We start from the raw sequence: 12,626 nt of genomic DNA on the forward strand, positions 1-12,626 counted from the left end.
TGTCCGTATTGTGGGCAAAGAGCGTTAGAAAGGTGCCGTGGAAAGAAAAGACTTTTAATTAAAGCTTCTAACAACAGGGCCAAGAAACCGAAGGTCATGGGCAAGGCTCTCACATCCCCGCCTTCTGCATCTCCAGACAGAGCCTGCCGAGCCAGGCACAGCCCTGGGACCTCGGGGACCAAGGACGAGGCTCTGTCATCGCCTGTCATCGCCACTGCTCTTACTCTGAACTCGCTGCCTCTGGTGCCTCCTCTTCTCCCCATGCCCCTCCTCTGAGTCTGACACGAGGCGTGTGTTCCTGGCTGCTTGCACCCCACCTCCTGAGTGTGTTAGCTAAGCTATTCCCTGTCGTCACACTCAGTGTGGCAGCGTGACCGCGTCAGTTCTCGCCTGCCTTAAGTCGGCCCAGGCTGCATGCAGCCTCCCATGTGCCTAGAGAGGTGTGGGCTGTAAGCACCATCCCTGGGCCCTGGGACTCCAGGAAACTCCTGCCACGCCCTCTTCTTGCACTTACTCCGAGACTGTGAAGTATATTCGCAGGCTTCCTGGCCTCTGTGAAAGGAACTGGGGGAATATTGATCAATTTCAAACACATGTCTGTATCCCTGAGGAGTTGGAGAGGCAGAGTTGGAGGGTCGCCCAGAAGCTGCCCGCTGTGGCCACGAGTGGGTGTCCAGCCCCTTCCAAGGCTGCACCAAGGAGACACTGGTTTTCTGCTCATTGTGACAGAACGAAGCCCCGAAGAGTCAGTGCACAGAACAGAAGAGCTGAACCCCCAACAGGCTGAGTCCCAACATGAGGCACCCAGCAGAGAAAAAACCTTCACGGTCCCAGCCTTCCGCAGCCACAGAAGGGCACGTGCAGGGGCACGCGGTGTTGTTCACAAAGGCTTCATGGCTGTGTTCGAAGTTTGTTTTTGGGGTTTTTTTTTTTCTTTTTTTTTTTTTCCAGTGAGAGAAGTTTTACTGAAAACTTTTTGTATCTGGCTCATCAGATCTCAGGCCGTCTCTGGTGGTTTTAGCTGCTTTAATTAACTTTAAAAGACCTAGCGAGTATTAGTAAAATGTCCTCCCCAGTCACAACTCCATGGATGTTAACAACCTGCCCAATTATAGGGAAGGGGGTCCCGACCCCTCACACCTGCTAATTAAAATTGCTAATCACCAGCAATTATCTGGCTGAGCTTTAGAAACCGTTTGACCCTTCGCCCACCAAGGGAGCGATGTTTGCGTCCCCTCCCCGGAGCCGAGCCAAGCTGTCCCCAGCGCCTGCCTATTAAGTGCCACTAATAGGAAATCAACAAAAGCGCCGTGACATCTGTGTGGACGTCCCGGGCCCCAGGTCTGAGTGCACAGGTGCTGGCCATGAGGCTGCCAAAGAAAGTGCCAAGAGCAGGAAATTCACCAACAATGAGGCGGACTGTGCTCGCTGCAGAGTCGGCATCCTCATCACCCGCAGCCGCGCCTTGGCCTCCGGATAATGAGGCCCCAAAACCAGGCAGCCCTTTGTCCTGAGCGGCTGGCTGGCCAAAGGCATTGGATTTTTAAAATCTCTTCTTTTTAATGAGTCTTCTCCCTGCTCAAGCATAAATGAAAGATGTTATTTTTTGAAAAAGTCCACTGAGAGGATCTCCAATGCGCGGCCTTTATGTTGTAGGGAGGGCGGGGTTCCTACCCTTGCTGCTGGAGTGCAGAAGGGTCCTTTCATTGCTGGGTGGAAGCGGGCTCCCAGAACAGACCGTAATTGTGATCTGCTGCTAGGAAAAGGTTCTGGGATAGTTCGGGCTCCCAAAAGGCGGCTTCCTGGGAAGCTCATAGGTGTTAGCACCCCGGTCCATAGGTTTCTGCAGTGCCTGCCTCTTCCCCAAACTACGATCTTTTAAAAACACCCCTCGGCCCATTCAGCAGATTCACAGACACATCACACTTTCTTTCTTGCCATTTGAGGATGAGATGGTCTAAGTTTAGAAATTCATCCTAGGAGTGGTTTCAACAGCTCTGGATATAAAAACAACGCAAGAAGGAAATGCAAATGTAGCTGAGTAGGACGCGTGTGATTTCAGACCCAATTACCGGCAGACTGCAGAGGAGACAGATGCAGATGGCTCCAGATGCGGGGAAGTGCGCTCCGGTCGAGGGCTGCGATCGGGATAATCATCCCCCACGGCGGCCTTTGGTCCTTTATGAAAAAATGAAGTGAATAAAATAAATTATTTTACCCCATGGGTTTCAATTCCCTGCTCACCCTCTCTTAGCCTCCCCCTCCATCTCCCTGCAGCCTGGGTGTGGCCTTCAGTCAGCAGGTGGGCATCGAGGCCTCAGCACAGTCTGGCCTTATATCTACAAGGGGAGAAGGAGCTTGGCATGGTCAGAGTTTTGCCAAAGCCATGGCCATTGCCAAGGTCCACTCTCTATGTGTGTCTTGGCTGGAGTGGCTGGTTTCTGGAATTCAACATGTAAATGCACCGATGATCCCTCTGGGAAGCCAGGAAAAGGCAAGTTGGAGCCTACTGCCGCGTTCCACCTGGCCTCTGTGCCCACGTCGCAGCTGGGCGCCTCTACCCTACCTCCGCACAGAAAGGGGACTGCCGGACACAGGCTCCAGAGAACAGGGCTGCCAAGACCTGCCTCCCCATCCCTGTACTGGGGAACTGGGATGAAGGCCACCCCTGCGTTTGTCCAGAATGAGTGGAGACTGGACTTTGGGGCTGGACCCGCCTGCAGGGCTGAGCAGGGGTCAGTAGGCATTTGGTGAAGGTGCTTCCTGCCCCTCCCAGCTCCTGCCTGGCTTCCGCATTAGCCCTGGCACCTGGGATCCTGCATTTTCCTCTTAATCCTTTATCCAAGGCCAAACTTGATAGTTCTGTCTGTTCTTCTTCCCCCAGTTTTCCTCCCCTCTACCTAACAGGTTTCTGGGCTTCTTACCCATACCCCCAACCTCACCACAACCTTTGTTTCCAGTGTAGTAAATACATAAACCAGGACCATAATCATTGATGATCATTCTCAAGTACTATGTACCGTACACAGCTGTCTGTGCTAGATTCTTACACGCTGACCGCGCAGCAGGTTTGTTCACACTAGCATTATCACACCCACGTGAGTGATGCATTGTATGACCCCAGGATGGCTGTGATGGGACAAAGCCTAGCACATACAATTAGGTAGAGCAGTCATATTTGATCATGGTAACAAATGATCATGACACAGTTTGATGTATTTATTATGCCATATTTATCATTATTTTGGAGTGTGGTCCTTCTATATATGTGCAAGTTAACTGCAGAACAGCCTCAGACAGGTCCTTCGGGAGGTGTCCAGAAGAAGGCATTGTCATAGATGACGGCTCTGTGTGTGTCACTGCCTTCTGTGTCTCCCACTGAAGACTTTCCAGTGGGACAAGATGTGGGGGTGGAAGACAGTGATGGTGATGACCCCAGGACCAGGCCAAGGCTAATGTGTGTGTTTGTGTTTTTGTTTTTAGCAAAAAAAAAAATGTTTAAGTAAAAAATAAAAAAATTAAAATAGAAGAAAAGCATACAAAGATATAAAGAAAGAAAATATTTTGTACAGCTGTACAATGTATGTTTTAAGCTGAGTGTTATTATAAGAGTCAAAAAATTAAAAATATTCAAAGTTTATAAAAGTAAAAAAAGTTATAATAAGCTAAGGTGAATGTATTATTGGAAGAAGAAGACTATTTTTGATCAGTGTAGTGCACCGAAGTGTACAGCGTTTGCGAGTCTCCGGTAGACCACAGTCACGTCCGAGGCCTTCACAGCCACTCTCCACCCACTCCCTGACTCACCCAGAGCAACTTCCAGTCTGCAAGCTCCGTTCGTGGGAAGTGCCCTAGGTAGGTGTGCCAGTTTTTATCTTTTATACTGTATTTTCTCTATGTTTAGATATATTTGGACACATAAATGCTTACCATTGTGTTGGAGTTGCCTACAGTGTTCAGGACAGTCACACGCTGTGCAGGTTTGTAGCCTAGACGTCAGAGGCTGTGCCGCAGCTGAGGTGTGCCACAGAGCCGAGGTGTGCCGCAGGCGCTACCCTCTAGGTTTGTGTCAGTTCACTCTACATCAGGGATGTTCAATCTTTTGGCTTCCTTGGGCCACACTGGAAGAATTGTCTTGGGCCACACACAAAACACTCCAACACTAATGACAGCTGATGAGCCTAAAAAAAAAAAATACTGTTTTAAGAAAGTTTACGAATTTATGTTGGGCCACATTCAAAGCCGTCCTGGGCCACATGCAGCCCACATGGGTTGGACAAGCTTGCTCCAGATGTCCACACAGCGATGAAATTGCCTAACAACACATTTCTCAGAGAGTGCCCCGCAGTGAAGCGATGCATGGCTATAGTTTTGGATTCCCACGTTGTAACTAACCTTAAAGAAACTACCTAATTGGTGTATCATCAAAGAAGATCCACAGGTAACTGAAAAGGCCATTAAAAGACTTCTCTTACCAACTGTGTATCTGAGCGAATCAAATTATCTTCATCCACTTCCACCAGAAAGAGATCTGAGAATCCACTGACTTCTGCCAAGCCAGGCATGAAAGAGATTGGCAAAGGCATACACACCAAGACCACTCTTCTCATTAAATGTTTTTTTTATTTGGAAAATATAACTTTTAATAAAAATATATTAGATTTACACAGTATGTATTTAATATTTTAAATTTCTCAGTTTTTGTATTTATTATTGTAAGTATATTAAGAGTACGAAGTTGCCCAGAGACCAGGCCACTTGAGAACAGCGGCTCCACCCTGCCACGTCCGTGCTGCGAAGCCACCCCACGCCAGAGGCAGGCCAGGATTCAGGCAGCTCCTGCTGCACACGTTGGAGAATTACTTCCCCTGGAAGCTGGAGAGCCTTTGGAATGAGATCCAGAAAAGCTACCGCCATCAAGATCACTGCCTCCTCTGTGTGCCTGTTTCAACCCAGCGCCAAAAAACCAGCGTCCTGTCAGCCCAGAAGCTTTGGCCTGGCTCTCAGAAGGATGCTCGAACAGCTCCTTGGTGAGAGCCATGACAGAGAATGGCACCGGGGCCTCTGAGGTGGTGCAGGCGAACTGCGCACAGCTGAAGGAGATAAATGATTTTTTGCACGTCAGCCACAAAACCAGATTAAGGAACTTCCAGTTCCAGACAACATGAAGTAGATCCATTTCTCTCTATTCCCCTCACTAAGAACAGCTAGAACTGTATATTGTACATCAAACACTCAAGAAAAAGTTGTGAAAATGAGAGAAGGCAGATGGGCTAGAGACAGCAGGACCTGAGGAAACATATAGCATTTTCTTTATCCTCACTGAGGCCTGGAAAGTCCAGCCACCCAGAAACACTAACAGACACAGAGCCAACAAAAGTCCAAAGAAAAACCAGTTCTTTCTCTAGGTCAAAGGAATGGAGCAACTTAGCAAGAAGGAAAACTTTTCAGCAACAGTGGCCTCCTCCAGCCAAGCACCAGAGGAAAGGTTGTGGCCCCACCCACACTCCTGATGGGTGGATCAGCGGAGACCTGATGGAGAGTCTGACCTCCACCTCCTGCACTCAAAAGGCACCTCCCAACACCCCAGGTGTCAGGGCACCTGGTGAGGAACCCAGACTTCTACCCCTAATTGACAGTAATTAGGCAACGCCCTCCCCCCCCCCCGATGGTGTGCTGTCAGAGGAGACCTGCTAAAGCAGAAGGTGAAAATAAGAACGTGGTGTAATACTGAAGGTGTTGAGATACAACTAAAAATCACTCATCTGGTGATTCCTCAAAGACCCAGAACCAGAAATACCATTTGAGCCAGCAATCTCATTACTGGTTATATACCCAAAGGAATATAAACGATTCTATTATAAAGACATATGCGTGTGTATGTTCGTTGCAGCACTATTCACAATAGCAAAGACATGGAATCAATCCAAGTGCCCATCAATGATAGACTAGACAAAGAAAATGTGGTACATAGACACCATGGAATACTATGCAGCCATCAAAAGGATGGGTTCATGTCCTTTGCAGGAACATGGATGAAGCTGGAAGCCATTATCTTCAGCGAACTAACACAGGAACAGAAAACCAAACACCACATGTTCTCATTTATAAGTGGGAGCTGAACAATGAGAGCACATGGACACAGAGAAGAGAACAACACACACTGGGGCCTGTGGTGGGGGCAGAGGGAGGGAGAGCATCAAGAAAAATAGCTAACACATGCTGGGCTTAATACCTAGATAATGGGTTGATAGGTGCAACAAACCACCATGGCACACATTTACCCATGTAACAAACCTGCACACACTGCACATTGTACTCCAGAACTAAAAATAAAATAAAATAAAAACCACTCATCATACCAAGAATCTGGAAAACCTCAACTTAAATGAGAAAAGACAAGCAACAGGCACCAACTCTGACGTGGCACAGATGTTGGAACTATCAAACAAGCAATTGTCACAACTACAAACCTGCTGGAAACACATGTGAAAATAGTGTCAGCAAAGAAACAGAAGATACAGCAAAGAACCAAACGGAAATGTTAGAACTGAAAAATATGATAATGCAAATTAAAAAAACCTGCTGGATGGGCTCAACAGAAACATGTAGAAGACAGAGGAAATAGCCAATGAACTTGAGGATGGAACAGTAGAAATCACCCAGTCTGACCAGCAGAAAGAAGACAGGTTAAAAAAAAAAGAACAAAATGCCTCCAGTATCTTGGAAGTAAAACAACCTAATCTTCGTGTTGTTGGAATCCCAGAAGAGGAGAATGAGGACAAGGCTAGAAAAGCATCTAAAAAAATAATGGATGAAAATTCCCCAAATTTGGCAAAAATCATACACTTCAGAATCAAGAACCTGAGCAAAGTACAGACAGGATAAAGCCAAAGCAGAACCCGTATCCCAGCCAAACTTCAGAAGCTGCAGGCAATGAAGGACTCCCAAAAGCAGCCAGAGAGAAAGGAGGCATCACTCATACGGAAAAAAAAAAAAATAGAAAAGACAGCAAATTTCTCGTCAGAAACCTGACACCAGTCCCAATAGGGCACAAATTCTTCAAGGGCTGAAAGAAAAGAACCATCAGCCCAGAATACTATATGCATCAAAGATTTCCTTAAGACTTACGGGAAAATCATGACATTCTCAGATGAAGAAAAATGGAGAAAATTTATCACACTTAGACCTGCCTTAAAACAATGGAGAGAGGAAGTTCTCTAAACAGAAGGGAAATGACGGAAGAGGGAATCTTTAAAGACCAGGAAGGAAGGAACGCGACAGAAACATGGGAAATGCTGGTGGAGACAACAGAACTTCCTCCTCCTCCTGAGGTTTTGGGGGTGTTTTTTGTTTGTTTTTTGTTTTGTTGCTGTTGTTTTTTGAGATGGAGTTTTGCTCTTGTTGCCCAGGCTGGAGCGCAATGGTATGATCTTGGCTCACTTCAATCTCTGCCTCCCAGGTTCAAGTGATTTTCCTGCCTCAGCCTCCCGAGTAGCTGGGATTACAGGTGCCCATCACCATGCCCGGCCAATTTTTGTATTTTTAGTGGAGATGGGGTTTCGCCATGTTGGCCTGGCTGGTCTCAAACTCCTGACCTCAAGTGGTCTGCCAACCTCAGCCTCCCAAGTGCTAGGATTACAGGCATGAGCCACTGCCCCCAGCCTCCTCCTGAGTTTTCTAAATTTTATTTGGTAATTGGAGCAAAAATAATCATGTTGTGATTCCCAACGTATGTGTAGGAAATTTCAAAATGATTTTAAAAAGGCAGGGGGTGATAATGAACTTACAGAAACGTAAGATTTCTGCAGTTCACTCAAACTGATAAAATGTCATCACTAAAATAAAATAAAAAGTTTAAAATTAAAAAAAAAATAAATCAAAGACTAGACAATTTTAGAAGAGAAAACCCACTGAGGATGAACGCAGTCCCTGGAGTGAAGAATGTGTGCTGGGCATCACCAGTGGGGGATGGGGGCGTATGCCAGGGCAGTGCTGGTGGCATCTCTCTGCCACTCTGGAGACTCATCAAGGAAAATGGTGCTGTCTCCAATTTACAGGTCAAGACAGATCTGGTGACTTGCAAAGTCCAGCATCCAAAAGCCAGGAAGTGACTGAGTGAGAATTCAAACCCAACACCCACCTTATCTTCTCCCAGTGCTGCATGGCTCCACGGCGCTTCTCTGTGTCCAGCATCCCCCCTTATTCATGGGGACTTACTGCAAGACCCCAGTGCACGCCTGAAGCCAAAGCTCCTTCAGAACCCTGTGCAGGCACACCTCATTTTATTATACTTTACTGTATTGTACTTTGCACATACTGTGGGGTTTTGTTTATTTGTTTTTTACAGATTGAAGACTTGTGACAACCTTGCAGTGAACAAGACTGACAGCTCGATTTTTCCAACAACGGGTGCTCACTTCATGACCCTGAGGCACATTTCCATAATTCTCACAATATTTAAAACATTTTCATCATTATTCCGTCTGTGATGGTGATCTGTGATCAGTGATCTTTGATGTTACCACTGTGATTGTTTTAAGGTGCCACAAACCGTGCCCATATAAGACAGTGAACTGCATGGAGAAATGTTGTGTGTTCTGACTGCTCCACCAACCAGTCGTTTCCCCACCTCCCTCCTCTTCAGTCCTCTCTATTCCCTGAGACACAAAAATATTGAAATTAGGCCAGTTAAGAACCTTACAATGGCCTCTAAGTGTTCTAGTAAAGGAAAGAGCTGCACATATCTCACTTTAATCAAAAGCTAGAAATGAATAGGCTTAGGGAAGAAGGTATGTCAAATGCTAAGACTGACCAAAAATTAGGCATCTTGCACCAAATAGCCAAATTATAAATGCAAAGAAAAAATTTTTGAACAGAATTAAAAGTGCTACTCCAGTGAGCACACAAATGGTAAGAAAATGAAACAGCCTTATTGCTGACATGAAGAAAGTATGAGTGATCTGGACAGAAGATCAAACCAGCACAACATTCCCCTAAGCCACAGCCTAATCCAGAGCAAGCCCCCAACTCTCTTCAGTTCTGCGAAGGCTGAGAGAAGTGAGGAAGCTGCAGAAGAAAAGTTGGAAGCTAGCAGGGGTTTAGTTCATGAGGCTGAAAGAAAGAAGCCGTCTCCATAACAAAAAAAGTGCAAAGTGAAGCAGCAAGTGCTGATGGAGAAGCTGCAGCAAGTTCTCCAGAAGACCCAGCTGAGGTCCTTGATGAAGATGGCCACACTAACAACAGATTTTCAGCATAGAAGAAACAGCCTTCTGTTGCAAGAAGATGCTGTCTAGGACTTCATAGCTAGAGAGGAGATGTCAGTGCCTTCCTTCAAAGCTACAAAACACAAGCTGACTCTTTTGTGAGGAGCTAATGCAACTGGTGACTTTAAGTTGAAACTAATGCTCACTGACCACTCCAAAAATCCTAAGGCCCTTAAAAATTATGCTAAATCTACTCTACCTATGCTCTATCAATGGAATAACAAAGCCTGGATAACAGCACATCTGTTTACAGCATGGTTTACTGAATACTTTAAGCCCACTGTAGAGACCCACTGCTCAGACAAAAAATGATTTATTTTAAAATATTTCTGCTCATTAATAGTGCACCTGGTCACCCAAGAGTGCCAATGGAGATGTACAAGGAGAAGAACCTTATGTTCATGCCTGCTAACACAACATTCATTCTGCAGCCCACGGATCAAGGAGTCAGTTTGACTTTCAAGTCCTATTTTTTTGGAAATACATTTTGCAAGGCTATAGCTGCCAGAGAGAATGATTCCTCTGATGGATCTGCACAAAGTAAATAGAAAACCTTCTGGAAAGGATGCACCATTCCAGATGCTACTAAGAACACTGGTGAAGTGACATTTGAAACCAAAATGTCAGCATTAACAGGAGTTTGGAAGAAGTTGATCCCAACCTTCATTGGTGACTTTGAGGGGTTAAAGACATCATTGAAAGAAGGAACTGCAGATGAGGTGGGAAGAACAAGAGAATGAGAATTGGAAGTGGTGCCTGGAGATGTAGCTGAACTGCTGCACTATCATGAGGAAACATAAATGGATGAGGAGTTGCTCCTTATGGATAAGTAAAGAAAGTGGGCTCTTGAGATGGAATCTACTGGTGAAGATGCTGTGAACATTGTTGAAATGACAACAAAGAATTTAGGATATTACATAAACTTAGTTGATAAAGCATTGGCAAGGTTTGAGAGGACTGACTCCAATTTGAAAGTTCTACTGTGGGTAAAATGCTATCAAATAACATTAAAATCAATATGGCAACCTTCACCGGCTTATTTTAAGAAATTGCCACAGCTACCTCATCTTTCAGCAATCACCATCCTGGCCAGTTAGCAGCCATCCATATGGAGGCAAGGTCCTCCAACAGCAAAGGTGACAGCTTGCCAGAGGTCTGGATGACTGTTAGCATTTTTTAGCAGTAAAGTATTTTTCAGTTAAGGATTGCGCATTGTTTTTAGACAGAATGCTACTGCACACTTAATAGGCTACAATATAATGTAAACTTTTATATGCACCAGGAAACCAAAAAATTTGCATGTCACTTTATTGCAATATTTTATTTATTGCAGTGTCTAGAACCGAACCTGCAATATCTCTGAGGTATGCCTGCATGTACTGTTTTTTACTACACCTGTATACTCGGGATAAAGTTTAATGTATACATTAGGCACGGTAAGAGATTAACAACGACTAATAACAAACTAGAACAATTACAGCAATCTACTGGAATAAAAGTTATGTGAATGTACATGTTCTCTCTCCCCCCAAATATCTTATTGCACGATAGTCACCGGTTTTCAGACCACACTTGGCCTTGGGTAAATGAAACACAGAAAGCAAAACTGTGGATGAGAAGGACTATGGCTTAAGTGTAAGAAACTCTCAAAGCCCATGTATGTTTTCTTGTACCAAAATCTGAGGACGGTTTCACGATTTTTAAAGAACCATAGTGATGGCCGGGCGCGGTGGCTCAAGCCTGTAATCCCAGCACTTTGGGAGGCTGAGACGGGCGGATCACAAGGTCAGGAGATCGAGACCATCCTGGCTAACATGGTGAAACCCCGTCTCTACTAAAAAATACAAAAAACTAGCCGGGCGAGGTGGTGGGCGCCTGTAGTCCCAGCTACTCCAGAGGCTGAGGCAGGAGAATGGCCTGAACCCGGGAGGCAGAGCTTGCAGTGAGCTGAGATCCAGCCACTGCACTCCAGCCTGGGCAACAGAGCGAGACTCCGTCTCAAAAAAATAAAAAATAAATGCATAGCTGTCCCCTGGGGGTGCACACGGCGAGGGCTGTGGCCCCCTTCAGCGCCTCCGCCAGTTTCTTAGATGGTGCAGCCCCGCCCATGCTTCTCTCTCTGTGGAGACCACGTCCCTGTCCTGAAAGCACCGGGAACTGGCACATGCGCTGGCCAAGGAATCACCTCCTCACCCCATGCCAAACCATCGTTTTCCTCCGGCATTTTTTATGCACACTTTTCTAAGGATTTCTCTCGTTGACAATTCAGAGAGAATGTGACCTCCATGGCTATGGAGGCCCCTGCGAAGCATGCCTTTCCTTTTTGCATCTCTTAGGTGCTCAGGCTTCCAAAATAGGGGCTAGAACAAATGCGCACACCCATCTCTCCGCTTCTAGTGACAAGATCCCTGCATCAGGCCTCACTGGGGCTCAGAGTTTCTTCTCTGCCGTTTCCCTATGCTATCCCCAAAACGCCAACGTGCAGACGAGTGAGCATTTCTCAGCCTCACATTAGAGAAAGCACAAGATGACGCCCCCTGCCTGTACCTAGGATTCTGACATAAGCAAAAATCTCACTAAATTAACTCTCCAGGGATGCGTTGGTAATCCCCTAATCTGAAGAACAATCAGACTCTGCCACTACTGGCTGCGAACCAAGAGAAAACGTTGTACGGGCAAGCTGCTCTGGAGGGGCGTCCTTACATTATGGAATCCCAAAAGATGGTAAACAGATTTGGGAAAGTACCAGCGATGTGTCTCATCACCGGCTCTGAAAGGGACTCGACCCCGGGTAATCAGCCAGGAAGTAAACCAGAAGGGAAATAGCTGTTACCACGGTGAGGTCTCAGCTCCTGCCTCTTCCTTGTCTATTGCTCTGAAGAGCCGGGAAAAATTGGTCTAGTAGCCCCTGCCTTCTGAACCAATGGTGCAAGAAAAAAAAAATGTTTAAATTCCTCCAACTTCTGTGCAAAAAGACTTATGTAAAAAGTCTTTTCTGTTGTTCACGATGCGTGCTTCTCACCTCCCCTGACAGGCTGTCAACATGCGCTTTGCTTTCCTGTAGGGAGATTTGAACCCCTAGCCCTGAGTCTGCAGGTTCCAGTTGTTTCCAGGAGATGGTTGCGATGACATCATAAACAGTATCCTGTGAGTTGGTCATCTACACTTCTGAGTTTTTTAAAATTATGGTAAAAAACACATACATTAAAATTTACCATTTTAACCATTTGTCAGGGTCCAGTGCTATGGCGTTACGTACATGCACATTGTTGTGTAAGATCTCTAGAACTCTTTCATTTCCCAAAATTGAAACTCTGCACCCAGTAAAGGACATCTCACTTCCCCAACTCCAGCCCCCCT

General features: G+C 45.9%; 1 long non-coding RNA gene across 1 annotated transcript in view; it reads right to left on the reverse strand.

Annotated features, from left to right (window-relative positions):
* Nucleotides 1-1,899: 1,899 nt before the first annotated feature.
* LOC108527043 (uncharacterized) overlaps nt 1,900-12,626 on the reverse strand; it is a 22,918-nt gene continuing 12,191 nt past the window's right edge. Inside the window, exons 3-4 of the long non-coding RNA XR_001884673.1 lie at nt 3,931-4,181; nt 1,900-2,178 (exon numbers count right to left, since the gene is read on the reverse strand). This is a non-coding gene — a long non-coding RNA (uncharacterized LOC108527043). The remainder of the gene's footprint in view (nt 2,179-3,930; nt 4,182-12,626) is intronic.

This window comes from Rhinopithecus bieti, unplaced genomic scaffold (genome assembly GCF_001698545.2).
Source record: "Rhinopithecus bieti isolate Rb0 unplaced genomic scaffold, ASM169854v2 scaffold_3734, whole genome shotgun sequence".
Lineage (NCBI taxonomy): Eukaryota > Metazoa > Chordata > Mammalia > Primates > Cercopithecidae > Rhinopithecus > Rhinopithecus bieti.